General features: G+C 41.3%; 1 protein-coding gene and 1 long non-coding RNA gene across 5 annotated transcripts in view; one reads left to right on the top strand and one right to left on the bottom strand.

Moving 5' to 3' along the window:
* The first annotated feature begins 4774 nt into the window (after positions 1 to 4774).
* Positions 4775 to 25761, top strand: part of atp2b1a (ATPase plasma membrane Ca2+ transporting 1a) — a 72017-nt gene continuing 51030 nt past the window's right edge. The window contains exons 1-4 of one of the 4 annotated variants that reach the window (XM_061761996.1): positions 4775 to 5276; positions 5466 to 5618; positions 9895 to 9922; positions 11565 to 11602. The gene's annotated coding sequence lies outside the window, so the exon portion shown is untranslated. The remainder of the gene's footprint in view (positions 5277 to 5465; positions 5619 to 9894; positions 9923 to 11564; positions 11603 to 25761) is intronic. The other 3 variants (XM_061761993.1, XM_061761991.1, XM_061761995.1) reach the window with 3 other exon arrangements.
* LOC133471898 (uncharacterized) lies at positions 17867 to 22744 on the bottom strand. The gene is made up of 3 exons (XR_009786440.1): positions 22647 to 22744; positions 19080 to 19167; positions 17867 to 18096 (listed from the first exon to the last, which is right to left on the bottom strand). It is a non-coding gene; the product is annotated as an uncharacterized LOC133471898 (long non-coding RNA).

Raw genomic sequence — 25761 nt, 5'->3', positions numbered from 1 at the left:
CGGGATGCTGCGCACTTGCGTTTGATGTCTTTTTGGGATGATGTCCTTGGGCCTGGTGCCATTTCCCTCCTTCCTTCCCTCCCTCCCTCCTTCCTCGCCGCCGCACTGCAGAGGAAACTTGAACTGTGCCCAGCTTCCATCATTGTCAAGCCGGTCGCACTCAAAGCACATGTTTACACATTAAAAACGCCAGTGTTCTTGAAGCAAAAGAGCACTTTGCTGCTTTCCTCCTAGTGCCGCATCACCCGCAGCAAAACAATTGCCTCGCTCCATTAAGGAACATCAATAGAGCCTATTGATTGCAGTGTAGCTATTTAATTAAAACGCAGGCAACCTCTATTAATCATATTTATTTACACCAATATTGGCTTACACGTGGCTTTAAATAATCTCCCGAGACACGTCATCAAAAGGCTTTTTAACGCCATGTGTTACACTTTAACTTCCTCATACAGCTGCCTTCAAAAAGCGCTTAAGGAGAACAAAAGCAGCACATGCACATCCACAGAGGACTCCATAAAATGCAAAAGTGGGCCTTTTTTTTTGCAGAGCATTTGCATGGCCAGCACAAGCTGCTTATTGCCCTCGAGTGTCACACACATTCGCCCCTTGAGAGGTGGGCCCCTTTTCTGTGCAGACACTGCCATCAGGTGGTGCAGCGCTCCCCTTTTTTTTTTTTTTTTTAAACCTCTTTTAAAATAAATCAAAAGAACGTCATACATACGCAATATAGGAATTTTACACACACACAAAAAAATTCCTGAACAATAACACACAATAATAAGAAAAAACAACAACACTAAAAGCAAGTGATCACGCATAACAACAAGTATCAGGCTTTTTGCAAGCTGACAGTCATGTACACATTTTTATATCATATTAAATGTAGGTGCTGCAAATATTCGGGTGGTTTTCAGAAAACGGCATTTATGAATAAAATATTTGTGCCATTATAAATAAGATGATTTTAAAATCAGCTTCATTAGCCTTCGAAGGAATAGGAAAGGCAAAGTAACTACTTATTTAAATTCTGACATTATTTGGTGTGGTTTTGAAGTCTGGATGTAACAATACTGTATTATTATTTTCGATGATCAAACTGTGCTCAGAACCACTCTTTATGAAAATGTCACAGAATAATGAAACTGTAATCTTATTATAAATGGCCAAACATTTGCATACAAACCAGTACAATGGTAAGTGTTTTTCATTTTATGATTTTTATTTTTATTTTGGCATGCCCCACACACTACTCTGCTAACTAGTGTCTCATAAGTGGTTGAATGATACAAAATCGTTTTTACATGGGTTTTTATTGTTTGTATTGTATTGTTTTATTGTTATTTGATAAAACGAGTCAATGACATTACTACCAGTATTTGGACTTCAATGTAGGCTGAAAGTGAGTGTAGTTCCAGTCTCAAAGGCACCTTAGGGTGATATTGACTCATTTCCTCTTTAAGTGTGATGAGAAACAAGAATAGTCCTTAATCATTTATTATTTATTGCATTTCTTTAAAAAAGAAAAAAGTTACATCTCAACTTGAGTTTCTTTGAATCACTGTATTAAAGGTAGGGGTTCCTTCCTCCGCTCCACTAGGTGGCAGTAACGTCATAAAGGCGCCACTAGCAATGCATTATGGGTAAGTGCTTTGAATAAAAAGGACAACGTCTCAGTTACGTACAATACGTCGTGTAAGTCCACCCAGTTAAAACCTCGAGTTTTTTTTAGGAGAAGCTCATGTTTTAACCTTTTGTTGTTTTTTTTTCAATTCGCAAAATCTTGAAATGTATATTGAAACCATGGATATGACTACTTCGAAACACATGGACGCCGTCCGTTTAAACTTGAAGCCCGCAAACAAGCTACGTTGGACGCAGCTCCGCGTGGCCGCCGAGGAGGACGAGGCCTTCGGACAGTGTCGACGCCCCGCCGCCGGTGTCAAGTCTACGAGTACCAGGAAGCTCCAGGGAAGGGACCGTCGACGGGCAGCGAAGTTGACCAACGTGGAGCCGAGAGAGGAGCGACGAGCCGCGGCCTACGCGAGGCGACTTCACCCCGGAGCAATGGCGCCGGAGAACACGACGCAGTACTTGATTCGAGAGCATGAAGACAACATGGCGTCGAGTCGCAATAACCGAGAGAACGAAGCACCCGCCTCGCTCGGTACTTCGTCTCTTCTTTATGGCGAATGCCTCTCACCCGGCCACGTGTACACAGCGCTGGATTCTGATTATTATGAGAATTGTCTTGCCTTCCAACAGAGGGACTTTGAGGAAATGTTTGGCCCGTGTTGGTAACACCGAGGACGAAATGACGAAGCAGCAACTTTTCCCCTTCGTGTTGGAAAAGGTGTGAATAGCGCATATTTACACCTTTTTTTTTCCTCCCCCCACTTCTTTTTCGGTTTGGTGTCCGAATGGGACAAAAGCGGTGCTGCTTGTGTCAATTGTGTCGTTGCCGCACCATTCATGGGCTGTATCTGTCTCGCAGTGGCGCCCAGTAGGGAGTGCTCTTCGCCCTCCTCGACGAGCGTGCGGAGCAAAACGCACCTGAGCTGGCGGTGCGGCCACTGCTTGAAAAGTCAGGTAACAAGCAACCCCGGGCAGGTATTGTTGCACTGCTTTGTCCTTCAAATGGTGCCATGCAACCTCTGTCACTGTGTGAGCGTTTTGCAGGTCAGCCCCTGCTTGCCTGCCTGCCCACCGGGGACTACAGGCTCTGCTGCGGGGAGACCCAGGACCGCCTGAAAGGTGACTTTATTGCATGCGAAGACATTTTCTGAGCCGCGGATCACTGTCGGATCGCGTTTATACTGTAAATACACGCGGCGTGGATCAATGTTATAATTGGAATTTCATCATGTGTGCAGTTTGTACAAATAAAAGTGTTTGATGTAAACTGGAACTTTGGTTGTGTTGTTGCGAAATGCTGTAAAACTGAAATCTTCAACAGGCAACAGCCCAGTGTTGAGGTAAGGAACGACAATCTCTGGGTACTTTTTGTTAAAAGTATTAAAACATTAGTGAAGAAATAATTATTAATTCAAAGTTTTGCAAATAAATGGTCCAAATAAAATTTCTACTATCATAATTGGGAATAACTTTAAAGATACTAACAAAAAATACAATTCCAGCAGCCAATTAGTCTGGCAAGTGCTAGTCTAATTTAAGACATTCCAGCAAATTTGAAAATCACTTTACATTAAATGAGCATTCACTTTTTTTTCTTTTTTTTTTTTTTTTAACCTCTGCAAAAGATTCTCATTTGCATTGCTGACCTTATCCAGACAGCAGAGACTAAAATAAATACCGGCCTCCCAACAAATTACCGTAATTTCTCGTGTATAGTGTGAACCCATGTATGATACGCACCCCGAAAGTTGACCAAAATTCTGGAAAACCCTTCCACCTATGTATAATGCATTTTACAATGCATGATTTTGCTTCTAACCATATGATCAAACTATGAAGTATCTGTATTTTGTTAGGGTTTTTTTTTTCCAAAGAACTATTTTTCAAAGAATTATTCTGAAGGTAAGGGCTTTATTTGAACACCAAATCCTGTTTTTTTTTTTTTTTTTTTTTTTGCTTTTGAAATTCATAGCCCTACTTTTGACTAAATTGCAAAACACACAGTTGTGCTCATATGTTTGATTACCCAGGCAGAATTTGTAAGATGGGTCCAATTCTTTCAAGAAAACATGGACCAGGTGAAACTTGTAAACTCAAGCATTTCAGAAAAGCATTTTAACAAAACATAACCATAAAGAAATTAATGATGGTTCTTCAGCCATCAGTCATTTAAACAAATTTTATATACGCATATTTCACAAATTCTGCCAGCATATGCAAATTTATTAAAACAAAATTTGTTTGTTTCACAAATTCTGCCAGGATATGTGAATTTATGAGCACAACGGCGTATAGTCATACGAACCCCTCATATTGGAATGAAAGTGTAGGCTACAGTTTTTTTTATAACCAGTAGGTGGCGGTGGCATTTTGGAATGAAAGTGTAAAGCTTTTTCATAACCACGAGATGATGACATACATTCATAAAAAGAGTGATTTTTTTTCCAATTTGCACCTATACCTAAGTATAATGCTCACTATTGATTTTTGACAATTTTTTTTGGGGGGGGAATGCACATTAAACATGAGAAATTACGGTACATGTGACTCAAACCCTCAAAGGAGAATATGGTAGAAAGGTGTTCGTTATTCTTCAGCTAGTCTAGCAACATGTTCATATGCGTGGATAACAGACAGGAAAGTCTCCTTTGAAGGACTGAAGTTGGTACAAAAAATGAAACAAAAATGAGAAATACCAGATGAAAATAAAAAAAAAATACATCAAGTGATGTATGTTTTGTCTTAATACCTGTATTTGTATTACCTGTTTGATTTGGCTAGTCTGTCAGCCAACAACAATTTTTTTTTGGGATAAATAAAAAAATACGATACCAAAATTAAGTCATTTGTAAATGTCAATTTTTTTTGTAGTTTATTAGTAATGTATTTGACATGGCCCATTTTTTTGGGTGTTAGCATACTCGTGCTATGTATTTTAGCATTAGGCCTCTGCAGTACTCTTGAAGTGCCACACGATGGCAGTAGTATTTCAAAAGCACAACCTCGCACGAGTCTCAAATGTAATTCCAGGGGTTTTGTGAAACGGCATTCCATATAATTGCAATTTGGAGGATTTGTGGACCTAACGCCTCTTTAGAAGCTCTGTGTAATTGTCAATCTGTTGACCTCTAATTAGAGTGACGTCACTGCTGGTTGCTGGCCTTGAGTTGTGGTGCAGCTGTCAAGAGTGACGGCCAGCAATTACACCTGAAGCCTCACACAAAAACGGTGTATGTGTGTTTAGACACTTGGACAGGACCACCGGTGGAGGATTAATGAACGCTCCCACAAAGCTGCCACACCATCCATCAGTTTGGGATTGGTCCAGGCCCAGGTGTCACGGTTGCTGTGTTTCTAACTATACTCTCCCGCCATGCAGCGTACATCAATTAGTGGCATGGTTACCATGGCAGCCGTCCCTCTTCTAATTCCAGCTCACGGAACTGCACTGCAACTCATGTCCTTGACACAGTTAAAGTAGACGTGCGCACCTATGTGCCTGCCATGCCATGATGTCCTATGCCTGTCCCCACAGAGGGCCAAAACGGGGAACGAGGACAGAAATAGATGCGGCGTAAGCGTCCCTCGGACCCTTCTTGACTAATGAGCCGTTATGACTGCAGGGGTCAACTCCCCGAGAGGTAACATCCCATTCTTCTCCTTGTCCCGAATGAGTCAACCAAAACTAATTATGTTTTGTGACCCTTCACCCCCCTCCGTCCCCATTTTGTGCACTGCAGCGATACAGTCCTTGCTGCTGTTTACTGTTTGTATGCAGCAAAAAAGTGCCCACATGAGTATTTGTGTTTTTTATGTGTGTGTGGGTGCAGCGGAGCGGACAGCTGTGTCATTGTCAGACATCGTCGAGGGCGGCGGCGAATAAACAGCAGATGGCCGTTACCTGAACGCCTCGCCAACAGCGCCCAGGCCGTGCCAGAAAAAGTGAACGGCCATCTCGAGTGCTCCTCCCCAGTACGGCTCAGGTGCGTACACTGCATTATGATAGCTGTGTAAATCCCCCTGACCTTTGACCTCAACCTCGTGCCCTCTCGGGCTCTAATAAGGCAAAGATGCCATCTGAGGCCTCTTCGGAAAAAAAAAGGAAAAAAAAAAACCCGGAGTAGCCACACTGCGTCACCGCAGGACAGCAACAACGCCGCCATTGTGCTAAAAATAGACCCGCGTCCAAAATCCTTCCACCAGGGCGACTGTAAACTTGCTGGACATAACATTAGGTACACCCGCACGATCACTTGTCATTACGGTTTTTATTTAACACCATGTTTTATTATTGTGGGGTACTGTAGAAGTGTACTGCATTATACTTTTGACTCCCTCATGTCGCTCTAATATTTTGAGAGCGACATGAGGGAGTATTAGGGACACCTGCGTAAGTGATGCACTGCAGTTTGATATCACCTTAGAAAATACCGTTGAAAATACAAATAAAAATCAAATAAATGGTAATAAATATTTGTGTATACATTAAATATTTTTTATCATACTGATTAAATTATTCAAAGTTAAGTAATTAAGCGTTTACATTTTTAATTCAAGTTAAATTATTCATTTAAAGCCAAACTTACAAATCAATCACTGATTATTATGTGTTAAATAGATATTCTTTTAGAATTTACTATACCAATTCAATTAAATGAATAATAGAAATAAAAGGCCACATGTTTTTTTTTTTTTAATGTATTCTCGGAACTAATTTGTTAATGTGGTGGCTATATCCAAAAATATAAAAAAATTGATTCTGAAAGTAAAGGAAAACCTAATGCTAAAACAAAAAGGAAAATGCCACAGACAAACTAACAAACGGATATTTGAACACAAACAGTGGAGCAACACATGTAGGAAGATCATGTAACAATACTCGCAAGCATATGTTCTTTGTCCTCTGTGAAGAATGACTATTATTAAGGCATGCTAGTGAGAAGCTGAGACGTCGCCATTTATATCTGTAACCATATCCAAAAATATAAAAATATCTTTCTGAACGTTAAGGAAAGCTTTACAAAAGCTCACAAACCAAGCTAAACCTGACCAGGGATATGTGTACATTATTTTTAGCTGCATTATGAAACATAGCAGGAATATTTCCCATTCTAATTGGCTCTGTGAAATATGTCAAGCAGCAGTAAATGTCACATTTTCATGCTTTGATTCAAACCCTTCAGGCCAGCCATTCCATTTCGCTTCCGTATAATAAAAATGAACAAATTGTTTTTTGAACTTCTTAATAAAAAAATAAATAAATAAATAATAAAATAAAGCTTCAGGGCCCTCCGCTGTCGCACATAAATGTGATTTCCCCCGCCCCCTTTTTTTTCTTCTTCTTGTAGTTATCAGACATTTGGCCTCAAATGCTCTGAAACCTCTCAAAGAAAAATAAATGAGTGACCAAGTTGTGATGAAGACACCGCCTGCCAGCCGCCGGCCGTGGTAAACGCGAGGTGTAATATTCTCGAGTCGATACAGGGCTGCGAGTTTTGGCGGCGGCTAACTAAGATTGAAGACGATCGATTGCACGCAGAGGGCAATATAAACCTGAACCCCACCACCGCCAATCGACTCGCCACCACAACAGCCGAGCAACACCTGCCACCAGACATGGGGCCTGTCAGCTATTTGTCGCCCACTGCAGTACAAGTCACCCGCTGTTTGCCAAGAGGCTTACAGGTGTTTATTGTCACTCCCCGTGGAAGTTTACCATCAAACTAAAACATTGTGTATTTAAACCAACCATGTCCGTTTAGCTTAATGCTAACAAACAAAGCAAAACGGCATACGCGCGCTAATGAATAGCATCGGCGTGGCGGTCTTATAATCCTTCAAGCAATGGATATTTGAAACGGTGGAGCAACACATGTTGGCAGACAATATAACGAATAATTATAATAATATAAACATTTTATTTTTGTAATAACAATAGTCACAGGCATATATTTTTTATCCCCTGCCAAGAACGACTAATATTACTGCGGCTTACAACCGTCTCCATTACTGTATGTCTTTATAAAGTACAATATTATAGAGTGCTTTTTTGTATTTCTTATAAATTAAACTTAGAATACCACTTTATACCTAAAGAGGATTACAGTGACCTCACAAGGAGTTTGTTGATACATTTTTAGAGACATCGTGGATTTTTAAAAACACAAATTTGTTCCTCCACACATACAAACTGAATTAATGTGTGTCCACGTACTCTAAACTAGGGACGACACTCGCCTGGAGGACAAAGGCGGTGGCAATCGATTATCCCGATGCCGCCTCGCCAGGCCCTAGAAGCGCGCGAGAGAGAGAGAGGTAAAAAAGGAGAAAATAGATTTTTGAATTCTCGGTCGTCAAGCATGACTCACTGTCTTGTCGCCTGGAGATGGGGGAAAAAAAATGGCAAATTGACAGCACTAAAAATTAAAATCACCACACTTGCTGGGCACCTTGAGGTGAAAAAGTGGGCCCCGGGCACCATGCTGAAGGGGGGGTCCATCTTACCTCTTAACCGCCCAGTTTGCGGGAATGTTTTTTCATTGAGCCTGTGAGGGCTGGCTGAGGCCGAGGGAATGAGCTGTCTGAGGGAGGCAGGTTGAGGCGGCGTGGGCGGGCGATGACACAGATGGGAGAGGAGGGCATCCGAGGGACGGCAAAACAACGTGACGGTGTGGCGCCCCTGGAAAGGAGAAATATGTAATAGCAAAAAAACAGTCACTTTAAGATTCAAGGCAATTATGTTATATTTTTGTGACATGGCAGTTGTTAGACATTTGCTTGGGTGTGCCCCGTCTGGGAGATCGCTTTGTGCCAAACGTTGACAACAGTAAGCAACAAATTAATTAAAATTTCTAATTTATGCAAATTGTAAATTTGAAATTATTCTAATTGTATAAATCTAAAAATAGTAGTGTTACATTTACAACTTAATTTGTTCTGCCCTCAGGTTGCAAATTGATTTTGTTACTCAAAAACATCCAAGTATCTTTGAACAATTTGATCTTAAAAATGCCGTTTGTATGCATAACAACATAATTGCCTCAGTCATTTTTGAACATTCTCAGAAAACAAGAACTAACACAACAAATTCAACAAACAAGAATACCCCAGTTGCCTCGATTCAACCTTTGCTGAGACACAAAAAAGAAAAAGAAAATTTAAGCAAGCACTTTGTATTTTTTTTTTTTTTATTGATATTGTAACAGTATGTTAAAAATGACTTGGGCACTTATGCTATTCAGCTAGCGAAATATTGTTTTTCCTACAGAATTCAATTTAAGTTGCATCTCCAAACATATTGTCGTAACCCCATTCAAAAAGTAGTTCTCGCACTTGTGCTGCGGAATGCGTCTTTGCTCATCACTGCAGCATTCTCTCGCTTCTCTCCCTCGTCAGTTTCCCCTGACAACTGTATCTGCTATTCATGATTATCCAAATGATATGGCTCCCCGTGCCAAAGAGACACTCCTAAACAAGCAAGTCCTTCTCAAGCTTTCCGTCTCCCCAAAGTGCTGCATTGATTAGAGGCGCTGGTGTATAATTGAATGTCACAGCTCATTAATTTGCCCATATTGGCACAAAAGGTCATTAAACAAGTGATCATTTGTGTTTACATCCACTAAGTACTTCCTCTCAAATGACAAACTTCCATTTACAGACGTTTTTTGGGGCGGAGGGATTACTTGATGAAAAAAAATATCGAAAATTAAGTTCTACACTAGTCATAACAGAAGTATATTGTTTTATAAATTAATAGTGTTTGAAAAGTCACCGAGCACTTTCCTAATCATATTTTTATGTACAGCCTGTATAAGACATTAAATATGTTATTTAAAAAAATAATAATACAAAATAATTTTCATTATGTATGGTTGAATAAAATAATAGTTTTTTTATTTTCCTATTTTTACGCAGTTTTAATGTTCAAACTCTGCATAACATTACAGTGGTTTACAATAATATGAAATATACTTTTGAGGGGAAAAAAACTTTACTACTAAATATTTAAATATTAAGAACCACAAAATATCTTATTTTACAATACAAAACTATAATATAATAATAAAAATTTTAGATTCATTTATAGCAGTGATTCTCAAACATTTTAAATGAAGCATCACCAACCTTTGCATTAGAAATATAATCCTATGGCCTGACTGTATGTATTCCGAAAAATATTATTCTTACAGAAAGTGATGTGACTATTATTTATTCATTACGCATCAGTACATGTATTCTACTGCATTCTTCAATTTACAGAAGCAGAAATGCAGCACATCGACACAAGGTGAGTCATGCGCGTTTTGTGTTTGCATGGCGTTGCCTGGTAGCGCTCTCTCTGCGGGGATGCGTGTGTGTGTGTGTGTGTGTGTGTGTGTGTGTGCGCGCGTGTGTGTATTTGGGATAAATGGGTATGGGAGGCTGTGTATTTACCCTGCATGACAAAATCATTTTGTTGACTGTGTGGAGTGCAGTGGAGGCGGCGTAACCCACCACCACATGGTGGTGCTCCCAATCAACGCCCACTCCACTACAGGAAAAGTGTGTGTTGTATAGATAACTGCAATTATAATGCAAATAATTGCACGAGTGATAGCATCAGCATTGCAAAGGTGAACGAAGAGTTGCTTCATTCTGTCTCAGCCTCCGGTCCCAACACGGGGGACTGTCTCTTCTCGTTTAGGAGTGTGCGGTGAAATGCCCTGCAGAGGAGTGTGCGTGTTTGTGTGTGTGATGAGCACTGGGACACGTGTGTGTGTGTGTGTGTGTTAGGGTTAGTGCAGGGGGATTTTAATAAGGGTGCTCAAATGTTGTGATTTAGAACCGTAGGAGAGATTGACTATGATTAGATTCAGCATAGCAAACACTCTATACACACACTGGGGTTAATTTTAGCCTCCCTTATACAAATCTTCCCCACCATCCAGGAAATAGAGAGTCATTGTCAGGATTTCTTGTATTGTGCGCTTGCTTCATCCTCAAGTTTGTGCCCGGTGTCACTCCCTATGACAGTCCTCTCCAATCACTTCCACTTATTTGAAAATTCGACTAAAATATTACTTCCTGGCCGCACTGTACATGAGGTAATCACTGTTTTAGTCCCACTGGCAACTAGCTTCGTGTAACAGGGTATAGATTTGAAAGGGAACTGTATCTGAGTGATGAATGTATGTACTATCCTTACTAATTTATGTGCCAGTGCTGCTAAAATTAACACTTAAGACGTGACAATAAATGCAAGTTGCTCAGAGTATGTCCTTGTGCATTTGTGCTATTTGTACTCTGCACCCCCCTCAATGCGTTCATACTGTGCAAAGGTGGTGACACGGGACGGAACATTTGCAATCGAGTGAGGCAGCAAATTTACAAAGAGAGGAAATGTGAAAATAAAACGATATTGAGATCCAGCATTAGCCAAATTTGTGAGAGGTATTAAATAGAGGATTGATGTGTGTCAATAGAAGCGCTGACCATATGGGATCATGACACATTCTGTTTGGCTTAGCGCCACATTATTTTGTTCATGGTAAAATAAACGAGGTTAGCATTGTCAGATTGGCTTTGACTAATATACAGGTCAGTACTGATGATGATTTGCGCATCAGTCACTACAGTGGACCCATGTGCCTCATCCCATACACTGCCACCCACTGGTCAGCTGTTGTAAATGCAAAGAAAAAGTCCTTCACACCAAGCACACTGTATATGAGATGACACAGTAGTCCACTGTAGTGGCTGATACACAACTTTGAAGTCATCATATGGAAGAAAACAACTTGAATAGATTTCTACTGTAGTGGCTGATGCGCTACTTTGACATGATCAAACAGAAGGAAAATTTGAATTGCTGTCCACGGTAGTGACTGATACGCATGAAACGGCCGCATCAGCACTTGTTGTTGCTGATCCTATTGCACTTTGTTCCACAGGAGGGCGGCAGAGAGCCAATGGAGTACATCACAGCTGGGTGAGTGATGCAACCTAATTCCACTGGTTCGTTCACGCTAAGGGAAGTTAGCGTTCATATGTGTTATGCTGCCCCCTATCGGCTTGGTGGACCAAAATATGAACCTCCAGTTGTTCAGAAGTCATTGTCAAACTCTGTACCTTGTACCACCGCCAACCTCCGAGTTCCATAAATTGCATAACATCCTGTTGTCTTCAAGAAGCAAATTCTACCGCGTATATCCGCACACACAAACATACCGGCATCCTTAGGGAGTTGGTGCTAAGTTTGGGTGCCGCTAAGTCTCCCTGCGAAACCCAATGCCGCTCATTGTCCCTGGGATGCTAACCTCGCTTGTGACATTTGGAGAGAGATGGTGCGGCTGACGCTGATTTAGCTATCGGGGATGTCGTTCCCTCTGGTGCGCGCCCTGACTGAAAGTTTATCACTAGTCGATGAGGCAAACAAGGGCATGAAGCGTCTGACACTGGAGGGACGGCGAAAGAGAGAACTTCTTCCTTCCTGTCTCGGGGCAGGTTGGCTACAGGCAAGGGTGACCTTCGTCCAAATTGACTTGACCAATAGTCGACTAGCACCTGTCTTTGGGGGTGGGAATAAAATTCTTGGGCGTTAAAAGTCAGAAGGCTTGTGATCTTCCAAAGTTTGCGTGAGTGTTAAACCTGTACACTTTTGTGCAGCATTTGTGCAAACGTTAATAAGGACGTTTGCTAATTGGTGCAAATTAGGAACTCGCCCAGGTGACATCAAGGGATTGGATTAGAATATGTTTATTTTAGTGTGGGGTAATGTTTGGTGGGATCAGCTCTGGATTAATTGCAAGAATAGTGCTGTGGGTGATATGGTAGATGTAAGTTTTAAAAAATTTTAATATCCAGTTAGCTATGAGTTCTTGAGTGGGAAATGCATAAAGTCAGTTTCACACAACCACCTTTCACTTTTGTTCTTGATGCCTGTGTAAGTGGTGAAGCACGAAAAAATAAATGCAAATAAATTGCATTTAAATATCCCTAAAGGTAAAAAGTAAAATGGTCTGATAGTCACTGGTTGCTTTGACAGCTTGTAAATATGTCTTCATGTGGAGAAAATGTTTGCCTTTACAGATATAATAATATATATGTTTTTTTTTTTACTGCGGTGTCTTATGTTTTTATTCAGAAAGTAGAGGCACTTTTGTGGTGGTCAGCGGGTGTCTGACAGTCCCTCCAAAAAACCGAGGACACTAAGTGGCGGAGGCGTTCCTCTCTCGAAATGAAACGCGCTGTGCCCAACAAGCCGTCCCCCGGGGGCTTTTAGTCATCTAATTAATTGATTGGCTGATGACAGAAAACAATTCCAGCGTATAATCACCAATCAATTACTGTTTACTACAAAGTCAGAAGGAGGCGCACAAATATCGCTCCTTAAATTACACTTTTGCACATTCGGGGCGTGCGTGGCCGTCGATCAATCCCTTGCCGGCCGCACCGGTCCTGCGGCGGTTGCCATGGAAACAGTCCACTTATTCCCACGATCAATCCCGCAGCGCGGCCGTTTTCGCTCGCTTCGCCAACTTTAGGCAAGCCACGTCAGAGATTATGTCATCAAAGTGACACCTACTCCTTTATTTTCGATGATAGCGGAAGACAGCAAAAAACAGGAAATGAAAAGAGTTTATAAAAGATGCAGTGCGCTCAAATGTGCTGTTTTTTAAGCGCTTATAATGTGCGTTTTAGTGGGCAGATAATTAAAGATCACAATAAGGGTTCGTCTGTGGGCAAGCACAAGCGAGTGTTGACATGACGTTTCAATACAAATGGACCATGCTGCACACCACCGACTGTGTATTGAGTCATGTTTGTCCAGTGTGTCACGTCCTTCACCACGCACACTTATGAATTTCCAACATGCCCTTGGGGAGGTCACGGCTGCTCTGCCCATAGTTGAAGGATCATCACCCGATGTTATCTTTAAAAAAAATACAAATAAAAAAAAAAACACACACAAACAAAATGAACCTTATTCCCAAGCAGCGTCATATGCTGCATTAGCGAGCAGCCTTCACAAAGGCCTTTTGAAAAGGTAGCACATAATCGGGTGACGGCAGCAGTGGGGAAAAAAAAGAAGAAAAAAAACCTCTTTATTTGCCGAGGTAGCTGCGTTCTTTTCATCAAGCGGGAGATGCGGCGTGCCCTCCAGAGAGTGAGGAATAATACGCTGCTCTGTCTTTATTAGGAAGATGGCTTTCATTCACTCGCTGAATGCCTGTCGTGATTGCTGCGTGAATAAGTGCAACAGGCTTGATTTACTGGCCCACATTCGGCCCTTACAAAACGACCGTGTGTACATCAAGCCGGGGAACATGCGGGGTGGTCTTTGAGATCCGTTTAAAGCATCACTTGATGCTGCTCGAGCGGTGGCCATACTGGCTTGAAAAAAATCAATTTATCAATCAATACAGCTGTGTCCAGGGTGGGAAAAAAAGGCCTAAAATGGCATCTTCAAACTAAAGTGGCAGATTTCCTGTGTGTTTTCAGGCATAGCTTCTTGATACTTTTTTTGTGGGTCTACTCATGATAGACATTCCCACCAAGTTTCATATTAGTAAATGAAACTGGCTTAGGGGGCTGAATTTTCAAAAGAAAAGTCAGGAGGTTAAGCCTGCCACCACCAAAATCACCCTAAGTGGCCACTTCAAACCAAAATGGCAGACTTCCTGGCTTTTTTAGACTTTTTTGTAAGTCTACTCATGAACGACGTGCCTACCAGATTTCAGGTTGCTGAGTGAAACTGGCTGAATTTTAAAAATATTAATAAAAATAAAGTGGTATCTTTGACGTAGTACGAAGCATTTTTTTTAACTAAGAGTACAGACATACAGCATCAGTTTCAGTGCATCCCTAATGTACCATATGTCATGTTCTGTATCTGCAACAGACTAACCTGATTAGCTAGTGCACTGTACTGTATAGCAGTAGAAAGGCTCTTGAGGAAGAGAAAGTAGTAGCCATGACGACGCCAGCGTTTGTGGTCATTTGCTCTATTTTACGCCCGCCATGGGGATTGCTCCACTTCTTATTCTTAGCCTTCAGTCTTGAGTGTCACGCCACGCTCGGTTCATCCGTCACGTTGACCTCAACACGCTCGCCATCCTTCAACCTCGAAGCACAGACACGGACTCAAATGCTGCAGTATAGTACAGTCGCTCCATCTGTCCATCCATCCAATTTGTTTGTTTATTTATTTTCTGTACCGCTTATCCTCACTAGGGTTGGAGTCTTATTTTATTTCCAAATGCACCTGGATGAGGTCACTGCATGATATACACCCTGGCGGTCTGTGAAGTGACATCATGCTAGGAAAGGCCCCGCTGTCTATTGATTTCTTCCATCTATTTCGCTTTGTAGCCGGGCAGCGTCATGGTGACATGTAAAGATACCCCCACCGCGCGCAGATTACCAACCCTGAAATAGATCTACCTTGGTCATCTACTATAATATTTTCCTGTGGTCCTACCATCTCCTGGTAGCGATTGTCCGGAATTATGGTTTACTGTCTAAACGGTGCAACTTTCTTTCTTATGTCTTCTAGGGATTATATTTAGTCGTACACGTCTGACAACACGAGGGCATAACATCGTAAATTGGCCCTGGATCAGTCGTCGTGGTCGTGGAGGCGCCAGCTCATTATCGGGGAGAAGATCCGACGTATCGGTCGTTTGTTTTCTCTGGCGGATGGGAGATAGGGAGGGGTTGGTGACGCTGTATTGACAAAAGCACCTGTCACAGCTCGGTTTTGCCGTCCTCGTGTTTACGCCTCACCGTTGAGACGCTTGGCTGTTGTAAAAAATATTCTTGGGGGGGGGAAAAACATCCAACGTTAACCTTCACACTGCACATAATGTTACAGCGGCTGACGACAATATTAAATGTAAAAACTTTTTATTTTTTTTATTTATTTTTAATTTTTTATAAAAGATTTGTGAACAACCGCAGTATATGATAGATATCCATTAAATATGAACTTGACAAACTGGATTGTTTAGATGACAAAAGTCTGTGGCCTTGTGATGAAACCCACTGTCACCGGGAGTGTGTGGGCGGTGTCGGCTTTAAGCGTATCATCTGTCGACGCACGCACGCATGCGTGTGCGCGCACACACACACACACACACACACACCTATGCTGTACTTAATTTGGCATTGAAGGCCAGGAGAGGAGGGAAAAAGAAAGTGTCAGGTTTGCTCGTGTGTGCGTTGCTCTTGTGTACTTTGCTTGTTTGTGTGTGTGACATCCAGTTATTTGGACACGGCACGTCCCAAAAACACCTGAGCCCCAGTGTGAGCGCTGTAGCGTTGAAGTGAAATACTGCGGTACCTAAAAAAGACGCTTCAAGCTCTTTAATGCCACTCCCAGTTGAAGTTGACTGAAAATTAAATATCAAATTAAGAGAATTACATAGTGTATTTAAAACAACCAGCCAAGTCTGTTAGCTTAATGCTAAAACATAATGGGAAACGCCGTCGACGGGCTAACGAATTGCATCTTTGTGGTGGTGTTATAACGATTTAAGCAATGCAATTTGGAACACAAACAGTGCAGCAACACATTTAGACAGACAATATAACTGCTCAAGTATATATCCTTTATCTTACTGAATCCTTCATGAAACTTCCCTGCGTCTGTATTATACTGCCCCCAGGTGGCCAAGTTGCGCACACCAGGAGGAGCTGCAATGAATTAACCATGACGCATAAACTGTTTAATTTCTTTGCATTCTATATAATTGTCATTGCTGTACATTTTCATAAAGTCAAATATTCTAGAGTAGTCTTTATTTATTGATTAAAATTGCACACATTTTTAGTTGGGAGGCTGGAACGGGTTAATGGCATTTCCATTGATTTCAATGGGGAAAGATGATTTGAAATAGAAGTGGGATACTCAATTTTATCACACTGATGCAAAAATTCTCCTGGAATATTGCCTTGTCTTGAACCAAACAAATATTTGCTATGCTAGTCAGAAATTAGATAAGTCGTATTAGGTAACATGCAATATTTCTGCAACAAGCTGATAGCTCTGAGCTAATTTATCACCTGCTGTCCTCCCGCCACAATTATTATTTATTTCCTGGTCAACATTGATTTCACGCGTGCCCGTCTGCTTTGACGCAAAGGACGTCACGCTAAAAATAGAAGCTGAAATCCCTTCCTCTGCTAAACCGGAAGTGGCTATATTTAACTCCTCCAAGTCAGGTTACTATGACAAACGAGGGGCCGTGCGTCCCATATTGCATTAGCGGGGCACCGTTATAGACTCCTCTTTGGCCTCGAATGAGTTTGAAAGATCAGATCGATAGCGAGGCCTTTCTGCCCAGTGTAATCAAAGGCCATAAAAACGCTATCTGGACCTTGGCTCGACTTAGTCTGTCTTCTGGTTTGATCTCCTGCTCTTGTCGGAAAATGATAAAATCCTCCATTGATGTCATTTTTAGGTCAGATGATTCCAGCACTGCTAAAAGATTAGCTGTTACGAGGGGGGGGCGGCCGTGGTGATGTAATACGTGCGTAAAAGTATTTCGAGCACTGCTGACCTACTTGTTGAATTTCTTTACATTCTATACGATTGTCATTGCTGTAGGTTTTCATAAAGTAAAATATTCTAGTGCTCTATAAATAACATTGAGTTCAAAGAGCCTGTAATAGGGTACAGTGGTTATAAAAAGCCTACACACAATATGAGCCCAAGATGAAGCAATTCAACATTGTGACCTATAACGTGTAGAACTCAATTCAGAAACAAAATGGTTCCAAATAGCAGTCAGTGTAAGCACAAAATCTTCAGGCGTTTTGCAAGAATGGAAAAAATAGTACGAAAAGCATTCTCGAACATCTGACATTTATTTGGGGTTAATCAGAGGCACTTTAAATGGTGGCAGGCAGTATACGACTCCCATTTAACATGAGGTTGAATGTTAGCGGTTAATTCTGAACACAGACACATCCTCAGTTATAAGCACACCTGTGTACCCACATTATCTCAATTGTTTATTTATTTATTACTTCTCTCTAACTGAGCTAATCGAAACAGAGCGTTATTATCATCGCAAAGCCAGAATTGTTTTATACAGCTCTCATATTTGATTTCATTAGATTGTGCAGAAAGAAGGTGGGGAAATATTGGATTAGCGACGCATTGAAGAAGCTCCTCTTGCGTTAGATTTGAATCCAATGATACCAAGGACGACTCAAGCAGCACCCCGGCTCCATTGTTCACTTTAGCGGCTGCCTCCGTGTATTTTGGAGACAAAGTAATTGAGAGAAATCAGATTACGTTAGATCAACACAAAGGATTATATTGCTGGGTCAAATCTCGAGCTCGGGCGCCCGCTAATCCGTGACAGATTACATTTTTTAAAAAAGGAGCCACCGCCATGATGTTCGTCAATTGTTAGACTCTGAAGACAATCCACATGGTTCCTGACAGCACCCCGAGGGGTCCCACGAGGACAGAACCTGAAAAACAATCAAGCTACCACTTTTCATCTTTGATTGATCAATGATCCAAAAGTAGAAATGCATGGTGGTAAATGATTATGAATTTGACGCATGCTGGTGAGAAATAAACTCTAAAATGTTTGTATTTAAGGACCATATACTCTATTAGCCATATTTTGGGGGCTAATTCTTTACCTCAATCAGCCATCAGCCTTAAGTGAAAATTTCAAGTGTTTTTTATTAAAGAACAGTAAATCATAACATGTAAACATTGGCTAATAGCATATTCCGCAATGGATTCCAACACATTTAAGGAGAAAATGGTCCTGCTTATTAAGACAGTTGAGCTGTTGCATTTCACAGCCCAAACACATATATTGGACTTTTAATGACACAAAAATTGTAAAACCTTAATGTTTAATGTGGTGTAATTACTTTGGAGTCAGCCAGTTCTCCCTCAAACGTCTCCAGTTGGTTCAAAATGCTACTGTTCATCTTTTAACCGGGACATGTAAGCGGGAACTCCTATTTTTGCTCTTTTCTAAATCACAATATGGTCAGTTGTCTTATGTTAGATTTGTATTCATGTACAGCACTTTGCATCAGATGCGGTTGTTTTTAAAGTCTTCGATAAATAAAATTTAGTTCAAACAGCGTGTAAAAGAATAATTTCACAACCGATTCCATTGCAAAACAAAGGACTAATAGTGTTGCTCATCCAGATGATTGAGCAAGTAAATTTCACAGCCCAAATATGAAGGAGTTCCGAGATATTGGACTTTTAATGGCACGAAAATTGTGAAATCATAATGTTAAAATGCACTTTACTTTGGAGTCAACCAGTTCTCTCTCAAAGTTCAGTTGGTTCAAAATGCTGCTGCCTGCCTCTGAAATGGAACAAGTACGAGGGAGCACATTGGAGCTTTTCTGTTTATCAACACAATCACGTAGCGGTTCAGAAATATTGGCCTTTTAATGACATGAACACTGTGAAATCTAACCTTTAATGTAATGTACTTTACTTTGGAGTCAGTCAGTCATCCCTCAAACATGTCCAGTTGGTTCCAAATGCTGCTGCTCACTTCTTAACTGGAACACATAAGAGGGAGCACATTGAACCTATTACGTTTATCAATGTAGCGGTGCAGGAATGTTTTTTTTACTTTTAATGCAGTGACAATTGTGAAATCGTAGTGAGTCATCTAAAAAGCTATTCCATCTCTATGTGCAAAAATATGACTTTTAAGAAATAGCATCAAGACATATTCTTGCCATACTGCAGCAAATGAGGGGTGTGGGTCTGTTGCCGTTTCCTATCAGACAGATGAGTAGGAGCGGGCAGAGCGGGCTTCACGTCCCAACACATTAGTGAGCTGGCCCGTGAAGGGAAGTGTGTGTGCGCCCCGTACCCCTCGTGCGCGTGGTGCTGGGGCCCGCCCGTGGGTTGCGGCCTGTCGCGTTTAATCACGCTCACTTCGCACCACCGCAAACAAATATCAGAATCATAAACCAGAAAGTTAACGTCAGGACATGTGATACAAACATTTGTCAGCTAACATAGCGTTTGTTACTTAACCTAACTATCTTAATTGGAGGCTATTAGGGCATTAAATTGTTGTGGTTGAAGTGTGTGCGTATGCACATTTGTGTTTTGCCCAGAGCTGTGTGTAGGGCTTAGTTCACACCTCAGTGAACATCAAATGGATAAATCAATTTGAAGGCTCGTGGGAAAAGAAATGTACGCTTCTTTGTGTGTGTCTATGTGCGCGCACACGTGTGTGGGCTGGGCTATGCAAAAATACGCACACGCCACACTGCGTAGGTAATTGATTACAAACGTGCATGCATGCAGCCCATTAACATATTGCGAGATTATGCCCCATCTGTAGCGTAGCACACTACATGATTGTATCAGCGCAAAGCTATCGATAAAATTAGCAACATTAGCGTCATGATTACGATGTCTAGGTTGTGTTCATCCAGCTTTATTTCTAATTCAAATAAAACCTGGAGCTTAAGCATGTTTGCATAATATACATTGAACCCTTGCAATAAATGAAGGACATTACAGTAAGTACAACAAGTCTACACACCCCTGTTCAAATGCCACGATTGCATGATCTAAAAAATAAATGAGACCAAGATAAATCAAATATGATTTACAGTATAAACTGTCTAACTGAAGAAAAAAAATAACCCAGAAGTCTTTTCGATCGGGGAAATAAAGATAAACTGAGATAATGCGGTTGCAAAAGTGTGCACACCGTCTTTGAACTGGGGATGTGACTGTGTCCAGAATTCCCCAATCACATTCAAACTCATGTTAAATTGAGAGTCAGCACTCACCTACCACTTCAAGTGCCTCTTATTAACCCCAAATACATTTCAGCTAGACTCTAAATTGCCCGTAGGCATGACTGTGAGTGCGAATGGTTGTTTGTTCCTACGTGCCCTGCGATTGGCTGGCAACCAGTTCAGGGTGTACCCCGCCTCCTGCCCGATGACAGCTGGGATAGGCTCCAGCACGCCCGCGACCCTAGTGAGGAGAAGCGGCTCAGAAAATGGATGGATGGATGGATACATTTCAGTTGCTCTAGGAGGCTTTTCCTGGCATTTTTGGCTTTCTCGAAATTTGTGATGTTAGTTTATGGGAATATTTACACCATTGGAGTCATCATGGCAGCCAGACTACATATTTGTTGTCTTTATTATATTATTGTATTAGCTAGAAGTCAGCGCCGAAGTCACCACGACTTGTCTCAGGTCCTTTGCTTCCTCTGCACCAAAGTCATTAAATATTTTTTCACACACACGCCTGTGTCACACCCTTGTCTCTTGACTGCAAATGTCAGCCTCATCAACACAATTAACCCTCTGACATTAACGAGTTTTTTCACAAGAATCTCTCTTCTTGCTTTTGAGGGTCTCTATAAAGGCATTTTTTTTTGCATCCAGCTCTTATATTGGAGTGTGCAGGTGTACCTAATGTTATGTCCATTTGCTGCATATTCTAATGGACTCACTTTACACAGGTTTTATTGTCGGTCTCCCGCATCCTGAACTCAACTGAATGCTTCCCATGAATCCAAGCCAGTCCTTAAATAGAACTTCCTAGCGGGGGCTGTCACTCGAAGTAGCTTTTTTATTTTTATTTTTTTTTTTTTGTAAATTCACCTCATTCATTGCGTCTGTTGTATTTCTGGATCAGCATTTACAGAGAATAGATTCACTTTGATGAGCCAAACGGCCCGCCGGAGGAGACTTGTAATCTATTTTTGTGCAAACGTCACACGGTACTCACGTGCGCGCTAATAACGCGCCCTTGATGCACGCCCTTTGTCTCTCGGGGAGGGGGGGGGGGGGGGGGGGGGGGGGTTTAGCTGCACATGCATGCATAAGAAGAAGTGGGGGCTATTTTTGGAATGACTTTTATTTTCCCAGTTTTCATATTTTACCCTCTTGACATCAGGAAATAGGTCTGAATCACTCTTTGACCCAAAGTCAGAAACACATTATAGTTATTGTTCATATTATATACAGTACAGTATTTGCTTCCAATAGAGCCGCTTTTGGCTGCTGCATGTTACATAAGTTGCTTACATGCATTTACTATATCTTTATGGTGCTTTTGAATACATCGCCAAGGCACTATATGAGTGCACATAATGCCCCATATGCAGTATATATAGTGGTGTAAATACTGCGCATGGCCCACTTGACATGTTGCAGCTGCAGCATCAGTGCCACTTCTCATCCTCTGTGGTGTCTTGCTAATGACAGCTGTTAGCTTAAGGTGCTTTGGCTAATCGATGCGATTTGAGGAATGGGAGTGAGGAGGTTATTTTCCCCCCTTGTCTCTCTCTACTTATGCTTTACTGCGCGTTTCGACTCAATCCGGCTGGACCGGAAGATAACACAGCGAGCGTTGGAGGATGTGTCACGGCGACGGGAGCCTTGACACCTTCCGAGGGGGACCATTAAACCTGAGTGTGAGCGACATGGTGGGGGTGCGGTATATTAAACTGTTCGTCAGACCAATTTAGCCCAAGGCGGCTTCTGCTGACGTGTGCAATTTTACTGGAGACGCACATTATAATTATTTGAGTCGCTTTCCTTTAATACCATACCATCTATAATAATAATAACTAACTAAGCTGACACAGTCAAGCCTCAGCATGAGTCAACCCAACCATTTTCTATAGAGGGGGTAACTGACTGGACTGGTCAACAGTCAAGAGAACATGAAGACAACCATCTACAAGACTCCTCTGCGAAGAATGATTAATATTACTGTAGGTTACTGAGGAGTTGTGACTTTCTCCACCGTCTCCATGTGTATCTGCATTATACTACCCCCAGATGCCCACAGAATAGGAGCAGCACAATGTCCATTGAATTGAAGCAAAACATTTTTCATTCTTTACATTTAGATTAATCATGTCTTTACTTTATGTTTTTATAAAGTACAATATTATAGAGTGCTATTTTTCATGTTAAAAAGACACGTTACACTTTTTTTTTTTTCGGGGAGGATGGAACAGATCTCCAGAAATATTCTATCTACTTACAAATGAGCTATCACGCCTTTTGTCGTCCTCAAATTAGCCTCCTTTCTTAGCGCGCCCATTGACACATCCTTTCGGGGTCTACACAATGCTGCTCATGAGATTAATAATGCCCTCAACTCCAGGGCCCAGACAGCCAGTAGGAGAGGACCCAAACTCGGTTGAAGAATGACGCCCCATGTACAACCCAGCAACACATGTCAAGGACCTTATTCATTTAATCAGCTAATGCTAATATCAGTACGCCCAAGCAGGGTGCTGCGTTCAGGACCTGGTCTGGGGTGAATGAAGTTACAGCTAAAGTTCAGAGTGGGATGTTTGAGACCACCAGGACCATCTTTGCATTTTCTTCCAGTTGAAGCGTCCATCCCCACCTCGTCCGCCTGTGCGCCGCGCTGATAAGCGAGCGGCCGCCCCGTCTCCGAGGGGAAACCATGGCAACGTCGCATGACACGTGTTCACATTGCAGTGCGGTTAAATATAACCACACCCACCCCTCGCAAACCGCCAACCGGAAACCCCTCCCCCCCAATGCCACTCGACTAGTTGTTCTGCCGTTGATCCTGAGCCGGCTATAAATAAACGGTTTCCTTCCCATAATTGCAGCCCTCACAGTCTTGTTTGAATGACGGCAGGAACGAGAGACGCCGGGAAGGAAGAAAAGATCCAGTGTGTGTGTCTGTGTGCGTGCGTGCGTGCTTGTTTGTTTGTTTGTTTGTAAGACCTCACATGAAACCCAATTGCAAGTGGCCATAAGCATGCAATACAGTGGCACCTTGAGATACAAGTTTAATTCTCAAATCATATTTCCCCATTGAAATGAATGGAAATGTCATTCATACATTACAGCCTTGCTCAAAAATCCAACAAATATTTTGTAATGTGTTTTCTAATAAGGAAACTAAAACTCTATAACATTGTATTTAATTGAAAAAAAAAACAGCAATAATGTAAAGGAGATAAAAGAAAAGAAAAATGTAAAGAATGAAACAGTAGTTTGTCATCATGATTAATTAATTGCAGCTCTTTCTGGTGTGTGCAACTTTGATACTGGAGGGCAGCATAATACAGTCATACACACACAATAAGAAGAGTCTCACAACTGCTAGAAGTGACTCAGTAAGCTGCAGTAATATTAAGAGAATAAAGTCGTGTTTTCATGATGAAAAGTTGTATTTCTTAAATAATATTACGCATACGGCCTTTATAATCTTCCTTCATTGAACCGTGACATCAAGCGGAGGCAAACTAAAAGTGAACCGTGGGCAGATGGGCTCTGACATCAATGCGTTTGTCCCGAACATGTCCGCCCGTCTTTGTAAAACTGCCGCGTCGTCGTGTGTTGTGTTGTGACTCAGTCTCCTAGCAGCCGGCATGTGGGCCCCCGGAGCCACGCCGTCCCGCAACTGTTTAGGTGTAACCTACTCGCAGGCGTAAGGAGATTCGAATGGAGTTTTCGACTGGGTGGCGATGGATGGACATTAACCCCTCTGCTTGAACTCCAATAGCCGTGCTAGACCAGACGAGCCATTAGTTTCGGGGATCACGACTCATTAGGCAAACACACTACGATACACACACACACTCAATGTGGCCAAACGGGGGATCCCACTTCCTGTTCCGCATGTCTTAGCAGTCAAATCTTACAGGAGGTGAGAACCTCCTTCAAGGGCCCATTGAAGGCTGTAAATTAGAGCGCCAAATTGCCTTTTGGTGACTCTGCTGTGGAGTGGAACCACGCTCAGGCCTCATTCATCCCTTTCCAATTAGAATGTGAAGAGCTCCACTGCACACACACACACCCACCCACCCACACACACACAAACACACAAAGGCTTCTTATGCATTGCTGCTTATTAATTTCCTGACCCATTTGAGTGTGCTCCAGCGTGTGGGCATTTATTCAGTCTCATATTTATTGAAATATGCGCAGAGAGCCCATTTGTCCAAGCTTGCTTTCAGAGCGCGCTGGTTATCTTTCGCACACCAGTCAGGGAAAATGAATTAAATTAAACACGTGCTAGGCATTAACGCAATGTAATTAGTATGGCCCACAACAGAAAAAACTAATCAATAAAAAATGTAATATAATTAAACATAGCCATAAACACTCAACAAAAAGAAAAAAAAATCTATAAAAAGTAAAGTTATGATTGTGGTTGTCATTGACACATAACAGGAAGAATAAAAATAAAATAATAAATTACATTGAAATTCAAATAAAATAAATAATACATATATAAATAAAACAATGAAATAAATAAAATAAAATTAAAATCAATATTAAAATGTACAATTGTAATGGGTATGGATGCTCAACCAAAAAAAAAAACAATCAACTAAAATTACATTAAATTAACACGTAATATACATATAGACACACAACAGAAAAAGTACAAAACATTATTAAAATAAAATAGACAAAATAATAAATACAATATAAAAAATAGAATAGATATTTAAAACAATAATAACAATACTAATAGTTAAAATAAATTAAATGAAAATACAAATTTAAATGCTATAGACAGTCAACAGAAAAAAAGAAACAAATAATCAATCAATAAAATAAGATTACTCAAAACACCTTAAATGCAAAGAGACTCAACAGAAAGAAAAAAACCTAAATAAAAAAACATACATACAAAAGTCCCACACTGTCGTTTACTACTAGGCGGTTTCCCATAAATACCAGCAACCATTTAAAAACATGAACCTTTGCCTTTAAACCTCTGCAGTCATTCACACCTCTGAACACTGACTGCCACCACATCTCCTTTTAAAACATTTGAACAGAAATGCCCGCCTGCCAACTTGACCATTACTTTTGTGTATTCATATGAATGATATATTCACATTAGAAATGTACCACAGTTGTGTCCAAAAGGTGATGAAAGTCTCCAACACGCTCTTTGGCTCAGCCAGGGGTCACCGCCGCTCGCTCAAAATAGCCTCAGTTCTGGGGGACGTGAGGAGGAGGGGGTTACCGGGTTGGAAGACATAAAAAGATTGGCATTTGGACTCTGAGGATTTCCCCTCTACTCAACCTCTCACGTACAAAAATACCCCCTAGCACATGGGCACATTTTCTCACTTCCTCCTTTTAGATGTTTCCATT

The sequence above is a fragment of the Phyllopteryx taeniolatus genome, chromosome 22, assembly GCF_024500385.1.
Source record: "Phyllopteryx taeniolatus isolate TA_2022b chromosome 22, UOR_Ptae_1.2, whole genome shotgun sequence".
Lineage (NCBI taxonomy): Eukaryota > Metazoa > Chordata > Actinopteri > Syngnathiformes > Syngnathidae > Phyllopteryx > Phyllopteryx taeniolatus.
This window is presented reverse-complemented; position numbering and strand designations above follow the sequence as displayed.